At 46.5% G+C, this 14,500-nt stretch overlaps 1 protein-coding gene across 5 annotated transcripts in view; it reads right to left on the bottom strand.

Annotated features, from left to right (window-relative positions):
• Window positions 1-14,500, bottom strand: part of LOC106748200 (IQ motif and SEC7 domain-containing protein 1) — a 53,818-nt gene that overhangs the window by 28,095 nt on the left and 11,223 nt on the right. The window contains exon 1 of one of the 5 annotated variants that reach the window (XM_014626503.1): window positions 12,705-13,140. The exons of the other annotated variants lie outside the window; for them this stretch is intronic. The gene's annotated coding sequence lies outside the window, so the exon portion shown is untranslated. Of the gene's footprint in view, window positions 1-12,704; window positions 13,141-14,500 lie in introns of those variants that run through there. 5 annotated transcript variants of the gene reach the window in all.

The following is a 14,500-nucleotide window of genomic DNA, read 5'->3' as shown; positions in this document are numbered from 1 at the left end:
ATTATCATGCTTGGAACTTACAATGTTCATCGGGCTAAATACCTGCAACATTTATCCGGATGAGTCCAGTAATTCTACTCTGTAACTTTTAACGACAGTGTCGTTATTGTTACACAGCCTTTTTACGTTATACCTGCGCAACAACAAAGTAACCATGACGATATCGTTGTTAAAAGTTACAGAATAGGCCTACGGGTTCAGGATGGACCGACGGAAAAATAAAGAGAATTTTAGGGTGAAGATTTCAAGAACTTGGGTTGCGGCATGTAACAAAATGACATTCGGAGACGACGTCCGGCGTCGGGGAGCCAGACGGCCTTCGGCCTGAAATAGGATCTTCGTCTTCGGACTCGTCTATTGGATCGTAGGACTTTCCCGTCCGACAATTCTTATCTAGCAATGCACTCGACGTCCTGAGAAGAGATATATATATATATATATATTTTAAGAGACACCCTTGCACCAAGCATAGCGTGAGTCAAGAAGAAATTTTCTTCGCGCGTCACACGGAAGAAAGGAATTAGCCTGTCCATATAATACAACTGAAATTTAGTTAGACCTAGATTTTAACCGTGGGTGCTAAAAATTAGGTACAAGGACAAAAAAATGAGTTAAATTAACGAAATTTCAGTTGTATTATACGGACAGCTAATTTTCACCCGTGGGAACTGGTTTTTAGCTGTGAGAGCCACTTCTTTTTTCCGTGTCGCGCCCGGAGAAAGAATATTTATCTGTTTTTCTCTTTTTATTTATTTCTATACTCATCACGTAAATTTCGATTTATGCAAATTGGCATGATCGCAAACCGTTAAAATAAATTACATAGTCTCAGCTAGATCTTTTCTCTGCCGTGCCACTCCGATATTTTGACTTGCAAAACACTGTGACGTTTTCCGCTTGCTTTCTCGCCGAGATGGCCACCAGCGAGAGAGAGAGACTTTCACTCATTGTTATACGGGCGTTACGCTTCGATACACGAGCCTGCCTCGATGTGCCATCCAACTGCGATTCGGCTATTGTTATCGATCGGCTGCTCGTTCAAGCTGCACGCGCGCGCCCGTCACGGGAAAAATACTTATCGTAGTTTGCGCGAGGTGCCCGGCAGAAACGATAGTCCTTTTTAATTGCATAACGGACGAAAACTCTTACTATGTAAGTAACGGAAATTGCAAATTATCCGCATCGGCCGGAATTCTCTACTTTGCATCCCCGATACGGATAGATATCGAAGTTTCGCTGCAACACTCGCGCGGCGCGTTACTCATTTTCCCATAATTGTCCCGTCGTAGATACCGTAGAGAGATGTTATCGAACGAGACACCGCCGATAATGCACGACGTCGTATCCGTTAACCGCAGAATTTTCATCCGTTAAAGGACGTAAGTCCTATATTATACACCCGAGCTCCATTTTTCTATCGGCGATTTTACGTGCGACGCGCAACGCAACGCAAAGCTGACCAGGTGTTTTATCGGTTTTCTCCGGCCGAAAATATCCGTAAAACGTGGCATCGTATGCATATAATGTCGAGCTTACGTAATGTTGACGAAACAAACGTTCCGATTTATTTATCGGTGATCCCCTACTTACCGCTTCGATCACTTTTATCATCATTATTACTCGAGCTGACGTAACGGAAGCCTTATTCGGCGATGTTAACGTTGCGTCTTTTATTATACGACGATTATACGCCTGTTACGAAATCGGCAATAAAACTTAGCGAAACTTCGCCCGAATGTATTTTCGGGCCGAATTTCCTCGTACGGCTCGCAGAAGCCTGACAGAACGCCGTTCGTTATTTCCTCATCGTTGTATCGCAAACAGCCCGTCCCGGACACACGTCCACGCTAAAACATCGCGAAACATTTTGTTAAGTGCGGATGGTTTGGGTCACGTTTCGAGATACTCGCTTGTGGGACGCATGAAATCACGTTCGAAGCCTCGTCTCGTCGGTTCCCTTGCGAAGTGAAATGTAATCACAGCAGAGATCCTATTCGGTTTTTCTAACATTATTTTCGACTCTCTTCCTCTCTCGGATGACGCGACGTAATTTTCCCCGTATTTTTGTCTCTTTAAGTTCCGTGAATTGCAGCTATTTTTCTTTCTCCCTCTCCGAGGCCTCGTACGTCAAACCGATAATTTCGGACTTATTCCCTTCTGCCGCCGAGGTGCAGAGTTCTTGACACGCGTCGCGCGCGGTCGTCGCTTTATATAACGAGTCCCGATTAGCTCGTACCAGGCAGAGACGGCCTGTCACAAGATAGACAGAGAGAAAGAGAGAGAGAGAGACGGAGAGGAGAAGCAATATCGAGGATATTCCGGAAAACGGAGAGACAAAGATAGCGGACGTAGGCCTGTGCATACGAAGGAGGGGGGCGAGGGAGGTCGGACGAAGGTGAGGAGAGCCGGGAACGAAAGAGATCGCGTTCGACTTTCGCTTTAGACCGGAGTGTCTTCAACCTGACGAGAGGGAGAGAGGGCACACTGCTCGGTCGCCCGGCGTGATCAACAGGATATAGCCGTGTCTGAATTGCACTTATGCTCGGGTAACCTGCTCGAGAGGCTAATATACACTACGCTGGAACGGCAACGAGGGGATTAAATGTACACCGGCGCATCCATTATTGCAAAGAAGCGTGAAGGAGAAGCGTGAAGGAGCGCACACGTAACATGGTTCTTCGAGACTCTACGTTACATATTTTGGTATCGTATCTTCTTTTCTGACATAATATTCTCTTTCTCTCTCTTCTCTGGGCCACATTGAAACTGCACTGCCAGGCGATGACCAGGGATAATATCCGAATGTTCGAGTTTTCATATTTCAAAATTTTATTATTCGAATATAATGTGTCTAAAAAGAGGCAGAAATTCCAAGCTTCGATTATAATTTCCAGCCTCAGCGATGACTGGCTTCAATTGATCGAACTTTCAGTTACTTCAGATTCCGCAAGTGCTCTTTACGAAATCAGCGCAAATCTGATGCGCGATTGTGTCGCGTGCACGGCGTTGTCGTCAACGCTATCGCGAGCATCAGGAGTCAATGTAAACGCAACTGACACAACAATAGCCGTGGAATTAATGAAACGACGGGTCTTAAGTTACGGCAAACAAATCATCGCCATAAATTGATGCGTCGAGATAAGGAGGCAGTTTCTCGAGTTTAACGATCGTAAATTCGCAGGTTGCTCCGCAGCGAGCGCGCGAAATCAGTATTTAGGACCGCGGCGGGAAACTACTCTCACCGAAGTAATCTTGCCCCTCAGCGTCGTCGATCTTGCGCACTGTGCACCTCAAGACCACGGGCCTAATATGATCGCTTAACCGGTCGGGCGACAAAAAGTTTCGTCTTCACCTTCGCGGTCACGACGAGCGTAAGTATCTCACCGTTGTAACTTCGTGCTTTTATCTGACGCGAACACGGCCCGAAGCGACGTTCTTCATTTTCGCTTCATCGCCGTCATTTCCCGGATTTTTTTTAACGCCCGATTCAATCCCAACGCAGTTCACACGAGCCGGGAATGAGGAACTTTTTACCGCTCTGACAATACCCGAAATTAATTCTTTCACTAAACTAAAACTTCTCGGTGTCCACCGTGCGTGCAACGACGTACACGGTAAAAACCATTTTGTACTCGGGTTAAAGTTCTTTAATATAAAACTTGTTAAATTTATGCAAATGTTAAAATAACACATTTTATATTTAACCAGTTAACTGTGGCGATCTCTTTGCAAAGCGTCCACCAGTGTGTCGCGATAATCAAGCGAGTCGTTAGCTCTCAGGAAGTTATAAATCCAACTTAAATTATTTATAATTTTCATTTGTTTGTTTCATTTCGTCTTGACCTCTAAACATTTTACCCATATTAAAATTTACGAATATAATTTAGTTTTCACCAGAATTACAATTTAAATATCAAATTGTAACAAAATTTTACGCATGACGGATATAGTCGTCATGACACAAGATTCTGCCACATCTCCATGACGGATATAGTCGTCAAACACACTTAACTGGTTAATTTTATACTGTCCATTAATGTATTATAGATGTTAATTTTGTATTAATTTTTGACATAATATTTGTGTTACTTTCCAACATATTCATTATTTGCTTGTGTTAAATCAAGGCAAAAATTTATGCGGGCCGTCGCTTGAGACACGTTGTGAAATGTGTTAAATTCAATACAAAATTTGTTTACTGTGTAAGAGAACTTCCATGATGGAATCGGCCGAGCCGCTAGGAAATAAACAATCCATCATTCCTCCGATCCGATCGTAAAAGTAATGTTCATCGATGTACACGTGTGATTCACGTTGTCCTGAGCGTCTGAGAGACAAGCCGGGTTGCCGCTCGATCATTGTTCACGCAAACCGCGAAAATAAGGAGCTATTAATCATACCGTGAAAACGGCTCGATATATTTATCATCGGTCGTGCATAGAGGAGTAATCAATTTTCACTGTGGCGCGATCGAACGGACGTAGGAAGTTCAAGTACCGGTATAGATAGGTGGAAATCGAGGTCGACTATTGCCGGCTGTGCATGAAGTACGCGAAACGGACTTGAGGTAGAAATGCGCCATCATTCGCCTAAACCAGTCGGTTCGTTAGCGAAAAAACATTTCTCGAATCGAGCGGCACGGGGAGGAGAAGGGAAGGGGGGGGGGGGCACTCGAGACGTCGGCACGAAAATTCGAAAAGCGCGCCGTCGTCGTTTTATCAGTTGGCAGGGCGATCGGCGGGGTCTCACGCACGCACGCATTCAGGCGCTGCCGTTCGAATGGTGAAAGTTAACGTGCGATAACGCGTATTTCTTCCGTCTTTTTTGCGTATTGATTCCATTCGCGGCTCAACCGACCACATCCGGGACGTTAGGCGACGGTGGTTCACATTATTTTTCTCTTTGGCCAAAGAGACCGCGCGAGAGCGAATTGAGTTATCCACTTTCTTTTAACACGGTTTCTTGAAAGCGTTTTTTTTTCTTTTTTTCAGAACCGCGCGAACCGATGTCGGATGTTTCTTTTATTAGTCGCGGGATATGTCGCGGAAATGTCAATAACAATTATCGCGAGTACGCAATTATTTCCGACGAGAGAGAGAGAGAGAGAGAGAGAAAGAGAGAGCCTCGGCATAGCGCGGCACTCGCGTTGCCTTCGCGTTCCTCGGCCGATGAGAAAATATTCCGAGGCTGGGCTCCAAGTCAACAACGACGGTCTCAGCTCTTTCCAACCGGCTGTTCGGTATTTTCTCTTTTGATATTGAAATAGACTTCCCGGTGCTGTTGTGCCGCGCGCCGCCGGTGCTCGCCGAAACAGCTAAACAATAACCGACTGAATTACATACAACGAGATGTGAACTGTAAATGTTAGATGTAATATTAAAACCAAATATAAGTACTCTTTCGAATAAGAGCATTTAAGAGAATTGTGAGCAAAGTTCAAAATTCCAAGATCTTTTGCATCTTTCCCAAGTTTTCCCCGACCGATTTAGATTTCCGCGACTTTTTTCCGGTTTTCCCGGATCTTCAGGTCTGTGATAATAGGTCCGGTCAAAGCGAGTGCAAAATAAATTGGCGCCACAACGGAGACACCGGGAAAATGCCTGGTAAAGAGACCGTAATCGGATGTTTTCAAATATACGTATTGCTGGCTAACGCCACGATGCGCCTTTTTTACGCGATCCACTTATCTCGTGGACTATGAACATATTCAGATGCGGCCGCGATGCAACACGTTAACGAATAGATTATGCATGTTTATCCGCGCGCGGGTAAAACTGCTCCACTTGTGCGAAATTAAAGACGGGAAATACACGCACGACGTAACGACGAAAAGCCGTAAGATCCACGGCGCTGCGAATCACCCGGGCCATTGTTTCCGCGGGCTGCGGGATTACGAGTATCGCTATCGCTTTTTCAGGAAGAGGATTGTCTCACTTTCTGCTCTATTATGCACTTCCTACAATGGCGGTTATTATGAGCCCGTGCGTAAAGAGCGATTCCCATGGCGTTTAATATCTCTCGTTACTGAACTTCAAATGGACGTAATGTCGTTTATAAAATATATCGACCGTCCGGGCACAGCACGATTGAATTTCGCGGCCGGGCTGAAAGCCTGCGGCCTCTAATATTAACGCGATTTTATAGTTGGCTGCTGTATAATCTTCTAATCTAATCTAGCGTTATCAGCCGAGAGGGGATTTTAAGATAAAGCGTAGCGTAGATTCGAAGGTGCGCTAAAACTTCAATCTTTTTAGAAGTAAAACTAATACCTCGGGACTTGAAAAAGTCTCCGTAAATTCTTCGCAGTGGGATCACTCCACGGTGTCTATTCAAACCTGAGAGGAAGTTGCCTGGGAATTCCATGATTTCTCAGGCAATTTGTTAAAAATCTCAAGTAAAATGAAAGTATTTTTTAATGTATCTTGCGAATGAATGTATATTTATTGTGCAGAGTCCTTAATATTTTATTATATTCATGAAAGCTTATAAGTCATAAAATAAAATTTCCTGATTTCCACCAAAATCCCCTGAGAATTCCCTGATTTTTCTAAGCAAAGATAATTTTCTAAGCAAAAATAAACAAGTCCCCTGAACATTTTTCTAGGTTTCCCAGGTTTTTCCAGGCGCCCTGCACTCGTAACAAGTGAGAAGCGGCAGTATTTTCCCTCGAAGCGATAGCGAAAATATTGCCACTCGAAAATGCAAAAGTGAATGTTTCGCTCAAGCTCAGAGTGGACTCTGACTCCACACGGGTGAGCGTTTCAATCGATCAGAGTGAATTTGTTCCCGGTAAAACAAGAAATAAAATATTCACTCGGCGATTTTCTCCCGAATGGAGAATTCATCCTGTTCGAGTGAAAAATCACTCGAATCCGAGTGGCCTCGCTCTGCTCTCCGAGTGAAATTTCACTGCAAGAAATCCAGAGAGTTGACTCGGATGTATTAATAATTGATTTTACGCGCGTTTGCTGAGATGCCCCCCCTCCCCCCCGAGCAACACGATGGATTACAGTTCCGGCGATCCCTCCCGGTGGAGTTCTGAAAGTTTCTTAACAGTCCTAAGGAGTCAATTCGGTCGTCGATCTCTCGATTCGGCCGCGCGATATTCGCCCCGACGCGTATGAAATGATCCGGTATTTCCAGTAATTCCAGTATACTTCGCACGGCTGACCGTTTTCACGGCACGGTTGTTCTCGGTGACGTCCGCGTGCCTGCCTACCGCGGTGCAGTTATAGAGCGTCGATTTTTCGAAAGCGCCTTGTGTGCTATCCCGCTCGCGGCGTTCCATCTGCGTTTGCCGCTACATTAAACTGTACAATAATGCACATTATGGTGCATTGCCGTGCACTCATGGAACGAAGTGGATGAAACGACCTTGTCTATAATAGTGCGATAGTTATAGACTGACCTAGTCTGAGCGTACCATTCACCGCGACGCGATCACTTATAGTCGCGCCTTAAGGCGCGCTCGCGCCGTCCGTCGTCGTCGCCGCCGCGAGGATCTCCGCGCCCGGAATCGCTTCAACGGCGAGCAAGGCGCACAGATGCGTATTATACATCGCGTGTGCCACTTCCACCGCATTATAGTTTGATGACGGATTCCCCGGCCAATTGAGAGTCGATTTTTACGCGGCGAAAATGACGAGGAAAGTCTACGGTTGATAGCGACTTTCCAGGTTTTTTCCTACCTCGCCACGGTTGCGCTCGTTCTCGCACTGAGAGGACGCGCTCGAACGACGGGATCGAAAGAGTCTTCGGGATGTTTTTGCCGGACTACTGCGACATGGGTGTGGTAATACGGCGGGACATCGCGTCGTAAAACGTCGCGATGGGGATTGCGAGCGCACGCGATTTTATCGTAACGCGTGTGGAGCAATTGGGTTGACACAGTTTTACAGCCGAGGCCAATTCTCGGCAATTAAGACGGCAAATAGAGGTTTTTCGCGAGCGCACGAAGATGGGCGGGANGGCCAATTCTCGGCAATTAAGACGGCAAATAGAGGTTTTTCGCGAGCGCACGAAGATGGGGGGGGGGGGGGGGGGGAGGGGCGCTACAGCTGACGCCACGCCAACCACTAATTATTAAACTGTCCGCGTAAACTAACTTTCTGCCATGAACTAATTCATACAAATTTATGACGCGCGACAAGCACCGATGAGAGATGGCGTAATCGACGTGTCGCTTGGGTGTCGTCGTGCCAGTACCGTCGGTTCAAATCAAACGCTTTTGTAACAACGTATATTGCATCCAATTATATCATTTTGTCATGTATATTAATGTGTAGTTTTACGTTGATGCATATTACACGCGAATAATAAGATGCACTTGCTACTAGAGAGAAAGAGAGGTATTTAATCGCGTAATTGCTTTTAACTTCACTTTCACATTCAATCGCGCGTATCTAAATGCGCTCGAATGTTTGTTAAAAATGTAGAAGGCTATACCTGTAACGAGCTCTTCTAGAACACATACTTAGAAAGCACATCATACAACGAACACCAAACAACACAAAAAGCGCGGAACGTCTCACCACGCGCGTTACACGACAATGCTCGCGCAGAAGCTCACGAACAATAGCAACTTCGCGTAGCAAAATTGCAGACCATTATCTTATCTCTCGTGTGTGTGTCGTTATGATATAGTAGTAGGTAAAAGAAGAAAAAAAAAACAGCACGCCGATTGGATCGATTTTCCGCGTGCGTGCGAATTATTTACAATACGGCAGGACTTATCGTTAAAATCGGCGTATCGCATTTGCGTATAAATACAACGGTATCTTATCATCCGACGTTACAGTCGCAGCACTGATTTTCGTACAGAGATCGAGAACGCCTCTGTACAATCGACATTAAATAACGCGTGAAAACGACATCCACGTTATTCTACGTGCACTCGTTGCGCATCATTTTCATCAACACAATTACGACGCGAAATGTACACTCGAGCTGGCGATTGTTCGATACCTTATACCACAGTTGATAGCGATAAGCACGACATTTTCAGTCAATTACGCCCACCAGATTTCCTACTCCTCCCACCGTTGACGTAACTTCGCGGGCGTTATCGAGCGAAGATTCCGGAACCAACTTTCCCCAAAGCGAAACGTCTCCTTCGTCTCTATTCTCGTTTCTTCGTCACCGAACTGTCACATCTACGGCACCCGACGGCAGTAATCAACGGCGGATCCTCGAGCGCGCATCGTGCGTACCGTGCAGTGACGATTCCACAGCGTATGGCGACCACATGGGGGTGTATATCCTCGCCGGAGCCATAAAGCCCAAACCGATCGATATTGCAAAAGTGCGCGGCCCCTCCCCTCCACTTCCCGGCCTCCCCGACCGACGTAATGCTCGTACACGCTCCTTTAATTTCCCATAAAGACTTGTCCTGAGGAAGAATTACGGATAGATGGAAGCAGTGAGTTCCGAAGAGAGAAAAAAGAGAGAAAGGAAGAGAAATGGAGAGAGAGAGAGAGAGAGAAGAAAAAGAGGAAGATAGACATGACGAAGTATCGGCGACAATAAATTTTCCCGTTGCGCGTTCCATTTTTCGCGCCAGAGACGACGACATATCGCCTTTGAATATTCTGCGCGTCCACCTTCGCACAGGCCGGCGATACACATCGGACCTGATTTATCCTCGCGAATCCCTCTCGACCTGGTTTAGAATTTAGGTGGACACGTCGTGACTCGCGACTGTATCTCGCGTGTATACGCGAAACAGACACGTTGCGCGTTCCATCTAATCGTCGGACGTAATAAACGGCACATACAGGCGCGCTCCTCGTCGTCGTTCGGGCGTGAGTCATTTCGGTTCGAAATTAGCAAAACGTGACGGAATAGCCGCCACGCGAGACCGCCGGCGTCGCTATTAAAGAGGGCTGCTGCTGCTGCTATTGCCGCGCTGCCACCATCGGTGGGAGTAATGGTGAATGATTCAGAAGGGTGGAATCGTAGAGGGTGCGTGTGGGGTCGATGAAACAAACAGCAAAAAATCAATAGCAACCGAAACACACAGCGCAAGTAACCGAAACCGCGCGTCGAACGCGGAACTGTGGTGCTTTACATCATGCCGACTTCCGCTCCCCCCTGCGGCATCGCCGCTATCGATAGGTAGTGTACGGCAAATACGATCGTTGTATTGGCCTTTGTTGAGTAACTTTCCGAGCAAACTCTCGCGAAATTCCAATTTGAGAATCGGATCGCGGGATATATATATCGGTCAATAAGATCGCGCACAATGGGATGCGGAGGCACGCGCCAGCCGCCGCTGGAGAAGACTCGAAGCCGGTTATTGACATTGGCCCTTTTTCATGACAAGCCAATTATTTGATCAAGTCGCGCTGGAAATACGACCCGAAAACTGGCGCCGGTTCAAGTTTCACTCAGCGCGAATTCTCCGTGGAGGAGAGCTCGGGGAGAGATTTGTCGCCGAGATTTCGTTAGAACGAGCAGCAGCGGGTCGCTGAGTTACTGGCGATTTTATTTCTCCTCTCTCTCTCTCTCTCTCTCTCTCTGACACCCTTCCTCCCGACAACGAGAAAACTTCCTCGATTCCGTTCGTGCCAGCTTTAAACAAATTTACAGCGTCCGCCGGTGAAACAAGGTGAGGCGAGTGTCGTGTACTCGGAGCGACCCCGATTACGACGTCGATTCATCGTCTCGAGATTGCTTTTTTGTCAGGGAATTGAAGATAAGGCGGGTAAATGAATTAATTTCTGCCCGGCCGGCAGGAATATGCGGATGCATGGATAATTTGGCGAATGCAGCGACGAGAAGATCCCGTGGCCATTTGTGGTTCACGCTCGACCCACGTAGACTCGTCGCCTTGATCAGCCATTCCCTTGATGCAAAGTTACCCCACGTGCCGCATAAGGGCGTAGGCAGAAATATGTCGTTAAATCATAATGCAATCCACCTCAAGATACGAGGTGGATTGCCCGTGCAAGAGCGAGTCGCAGAAAAAAAAAGAATGTGTATAATTAACGAGCCGGTCTATCTTAATCGAATGAGATATACACGGTTTCTCGTGGAAAACCGCGTAGAAAGTATGACTATCTCTCCTCGTGAGACGCCCACTTGCACAAACTGAAAGCCTCCATGAATGGTTTATGCAAAAGTCCACACAGCATATATCGATAGCGGTATTATCACGCTCTCGCGTCCGCAGGTGCACTCGTCGTAATTCGTGATGAATCTCCGTGAGACACGCTCGAAAAGCTCGCGATAGTCGCCAGTTTATCATCCGAAGAACGGCCCCTCGCGAAAGATATCGAGGATCTGCGATATATCGCCGACCGCATTGTCGCGTCCGCGTTAACGTATTTTCACGGAGGCACGCGAAAACGAATGCCGTTCGCATTCTTCGCGTTCCGTGTCTTATTTCTATCGCGCGGGAGAAAAGTTACAATACTGTAACTCTCGGGACAGGGAAATTCTTCGATCGAGAAAAACGGCGTGTAAAATTTTTCTCTACGAGAAAAAAAATGCTAGATTCGAGCGAATAATTACTTTCTTAACAAATTCTTATTTGGACCAATGAAATATCTTCCAAGTAAATTATCCCAGTAAAATATTTACTCTTGATCCAAGTAAGGTAAAATTATCAATGCCCGGACACGTATTTGACTGCGGATATCTTTGTTATTTTAATCTTCAAATATGAATGTTTAATTTAATCTTCAAACATATAATATTCATACATATTTAACATATGTATGTGTATTCTATGCTGAAAGTTTGAATATTCGTATTTGAAGACTAAAATAACAAGAATATTCAAAGTAAGGTACGTGTCCGGGCACTGGTATACTTTTACCTCAAAGTCTACTTAACCCTTTGAGTACTGAATTATTTTAAGATTTTTATGCCCATGGGACGGATTTAATTTGTCGCTATATGGATTAATATGTAAAAGTAATACATTTTATGCCCAAGTAAGCAGATGACGAGTCTCACTCGTCAAATGTACCGAAAGGGTTAATCCAAGTAAAAATTTGCTAAGAAGTATCGGACTAATTATTTACTTGAATCCAGCATGTTCCTTTCTATACTCAAAAACACTCAGCAAGTACTGAGTAAAATTTCAAAAAAAAAAAAAGGGGGGGGGGAAGAAAAAAGGAAGAAAAAAACGCAAGGTACACAGAAGTTATCATTTCAGAGCGAAAATAACGGCGAGCGAGCCTTGACTCCTCGTCGTGACCGTCCTGCGGAGGGAAGAAAAAGCAATATGCGACGTATGAAAAATCCAAGATTGTCATTTATAAAATAAGGTCACTGTTACGTGCGCGCTGCATAATCGCAATACCACGGGCACGTGACGGTTGCTCACGTCGATTTACCTGTACAGTCGTCGGACGGTGTTTCGCCGGTTCGGTGCTTTACGTTCCAACCGCAAGGTCGCACCACCATTCACAACGCTTCGGACATTACCGTGCAAATCTGCATCTCCAACCGCACGGTACTTTTGTGCGACGCTGCGTGGGCGACGACGGTGCGGCCAACCCGAACGGTATTTACTTTTCCCGCGGGTAAGGGAATAAAAATCGACCGACGGCTTCGACGAGGAAGAGAGCGACAGCAACGAACAGGCGAAACACTGTGTACGAGAAGGGCCGCTGTGGCCGACAGGAGCGAGGGATCAATATATATCGCTATTCTCCAAATAGAAATTAAGCGGAATCGTAATTCCAGGATATATCTACCTGCTGTGGGGGCACTATCGCAGCCGGGACAACTTTCGATCGCGAGTCTATCGCCGTCTATGGAAGGGACTACGGTGTGTGTGACGCACAGTCGTTGCACCCGTAAGCGTCGGGATCCGGGGTACCGCACGGTGTGGACACACGCGTGCCCGTAACACGTTTGCGCGCGTATTTGTACGTAGACGACAGACACACACACACACACACGCACGCATCCACGCACGTACGTACGCACGCGCGGTAGCGGCGGTCAAGAGAGCAGAATCGAAAAACGAATTGCGCTCGTACGTTTTTCCGCGCACGGGGGAGAAGAGAAGTAACGAGTCGGAAGAAGGGGGATGGAAAGACCGGAGCGGAAAGAAAGAGAGAAAGGGTGGGAGTCGCGTCGTTTTTCCGCGATGCGCGTGAATGAGGAAAGTACGACGTGAATCGTTAGAGAAGTACTGGCAGCATCGTGGTATAAAAGGGAACGCGAAGGCGTCGGGACGCCCGTCCGCCGAGTCTGCGCCGTCACGACGACGTCCCTTTGTCCCCACGAATCTCTCACCTCGCGTGTCTCCTCCTTCTCTCTCTCTCCCCCTTCTTTGTCCTTTGCTCTATCTCGATCTTCCCTCTTTCTCCGTACGCAACGCTCGCACTTTGTCCTGCGCCGCGACGTCGACGACACTCTCTCGCCCTCGCTCTACGAAAAATACGCCTTCCGCTGCCGCGTGAGATCGAGATGAAAACGCCTAGTCTCCTTGTCTCTCGTTCGCTCTTTCTGTCTCCACTCGCGTGAAGAGCGACGTCGCGCCGGAAAAGCTCTCGGGCGCATTAATTGCCGGCTAGACGATCGTATTCTCGAAGTGGCGCATGCAAGACCGCGTTCATCGGCTGTAAAAATGAAGGTCGGAAGGGACGCGTCGATCAATTCGACACTACAGTCGCGCGAAAATGACAATGGAATCGCGACATTTTGCAGATTAAATTCGCCAGAACGACCGATCTTTCTGTGCGCGCATTCGCTCAATTTCGAGAGCTACCACAGTCTGCTGTCCAGACTCAGGTACGACTATGCCGAAAAAAAATGCAAGACGTCAATTATTTGTTGTTGACGATTCAAATAATCACTACTGCATCACACTCTCCATCGTTTTATATGTTTCATACGTCAGTTGTTGCTCAGCTTAAGACAAAATTTCATATTGGCTCTTTGTTCTATAATGTTTTCTCGATGATCGTCAATAAGGTACGGTCGCATTTAATTACTTTGAAAGTAACGACGCAGACATGCTAGCGCCTCGAAATGTTTCATGGACTTAGCTGAAATATCAAACTTCATAATACGATTACTTATTAAGAGATGGCGTCGCAGGAACAAATTTAAAAAAATCAGTCGCACCCGGACGGACTGTGTATGATACAGAAATTAGTCCAAGTTATAGCCTCCTCCTCGAGAAAGTGGACACACTAGTCCCACGAGTTTCGAGTTATATAAATTACCATTGAATCGCAAGAAACCCATATTTCAATTTGAAGGCGGCGAGATACCCGTCAATACTGACAAAACGCAAAGCTGTCATCAGTAGCACTTTCTCTATTTGCAAAGTCGAGTTAACAGCTACCTGAACTGTCAGAGCATTTGGACAACTGAATATCACCTTTCGGTTGCCTATTACGTAGCGACAAACTGACGTCGGAATTGTTGGAAATTTCGACTACCTGACCGAGCGGGTCGTTCGACCTGTGATTTATAGGATGTGCGGAAAATCCCACTTGTGAATTCGGACGGCGGCCAATTATTTGAATATCCAGGT

The sequence above is a fragment of the Dinoponera quadriceps genome, unplaced genomic scaffold, assembly GCF_001313825.1.
Source record: "Dinoponera quadriceps isolate SergipeBrazil2010 unplaced genomic scaffold, ASM131382v1 scaffold2600, whole genome shotgun sequence".
Classification (NCBI taxonomy): domain Eukaryota; kingdom Metazoa; phylum Arthropoda; class Insecta; order Hymenoptera; family Formicidae; genus Dinoponera; species Dinoponera quadriceps.
This window is presented reverse-complemented; position numbering and strand designations above follow the sequence as displayed.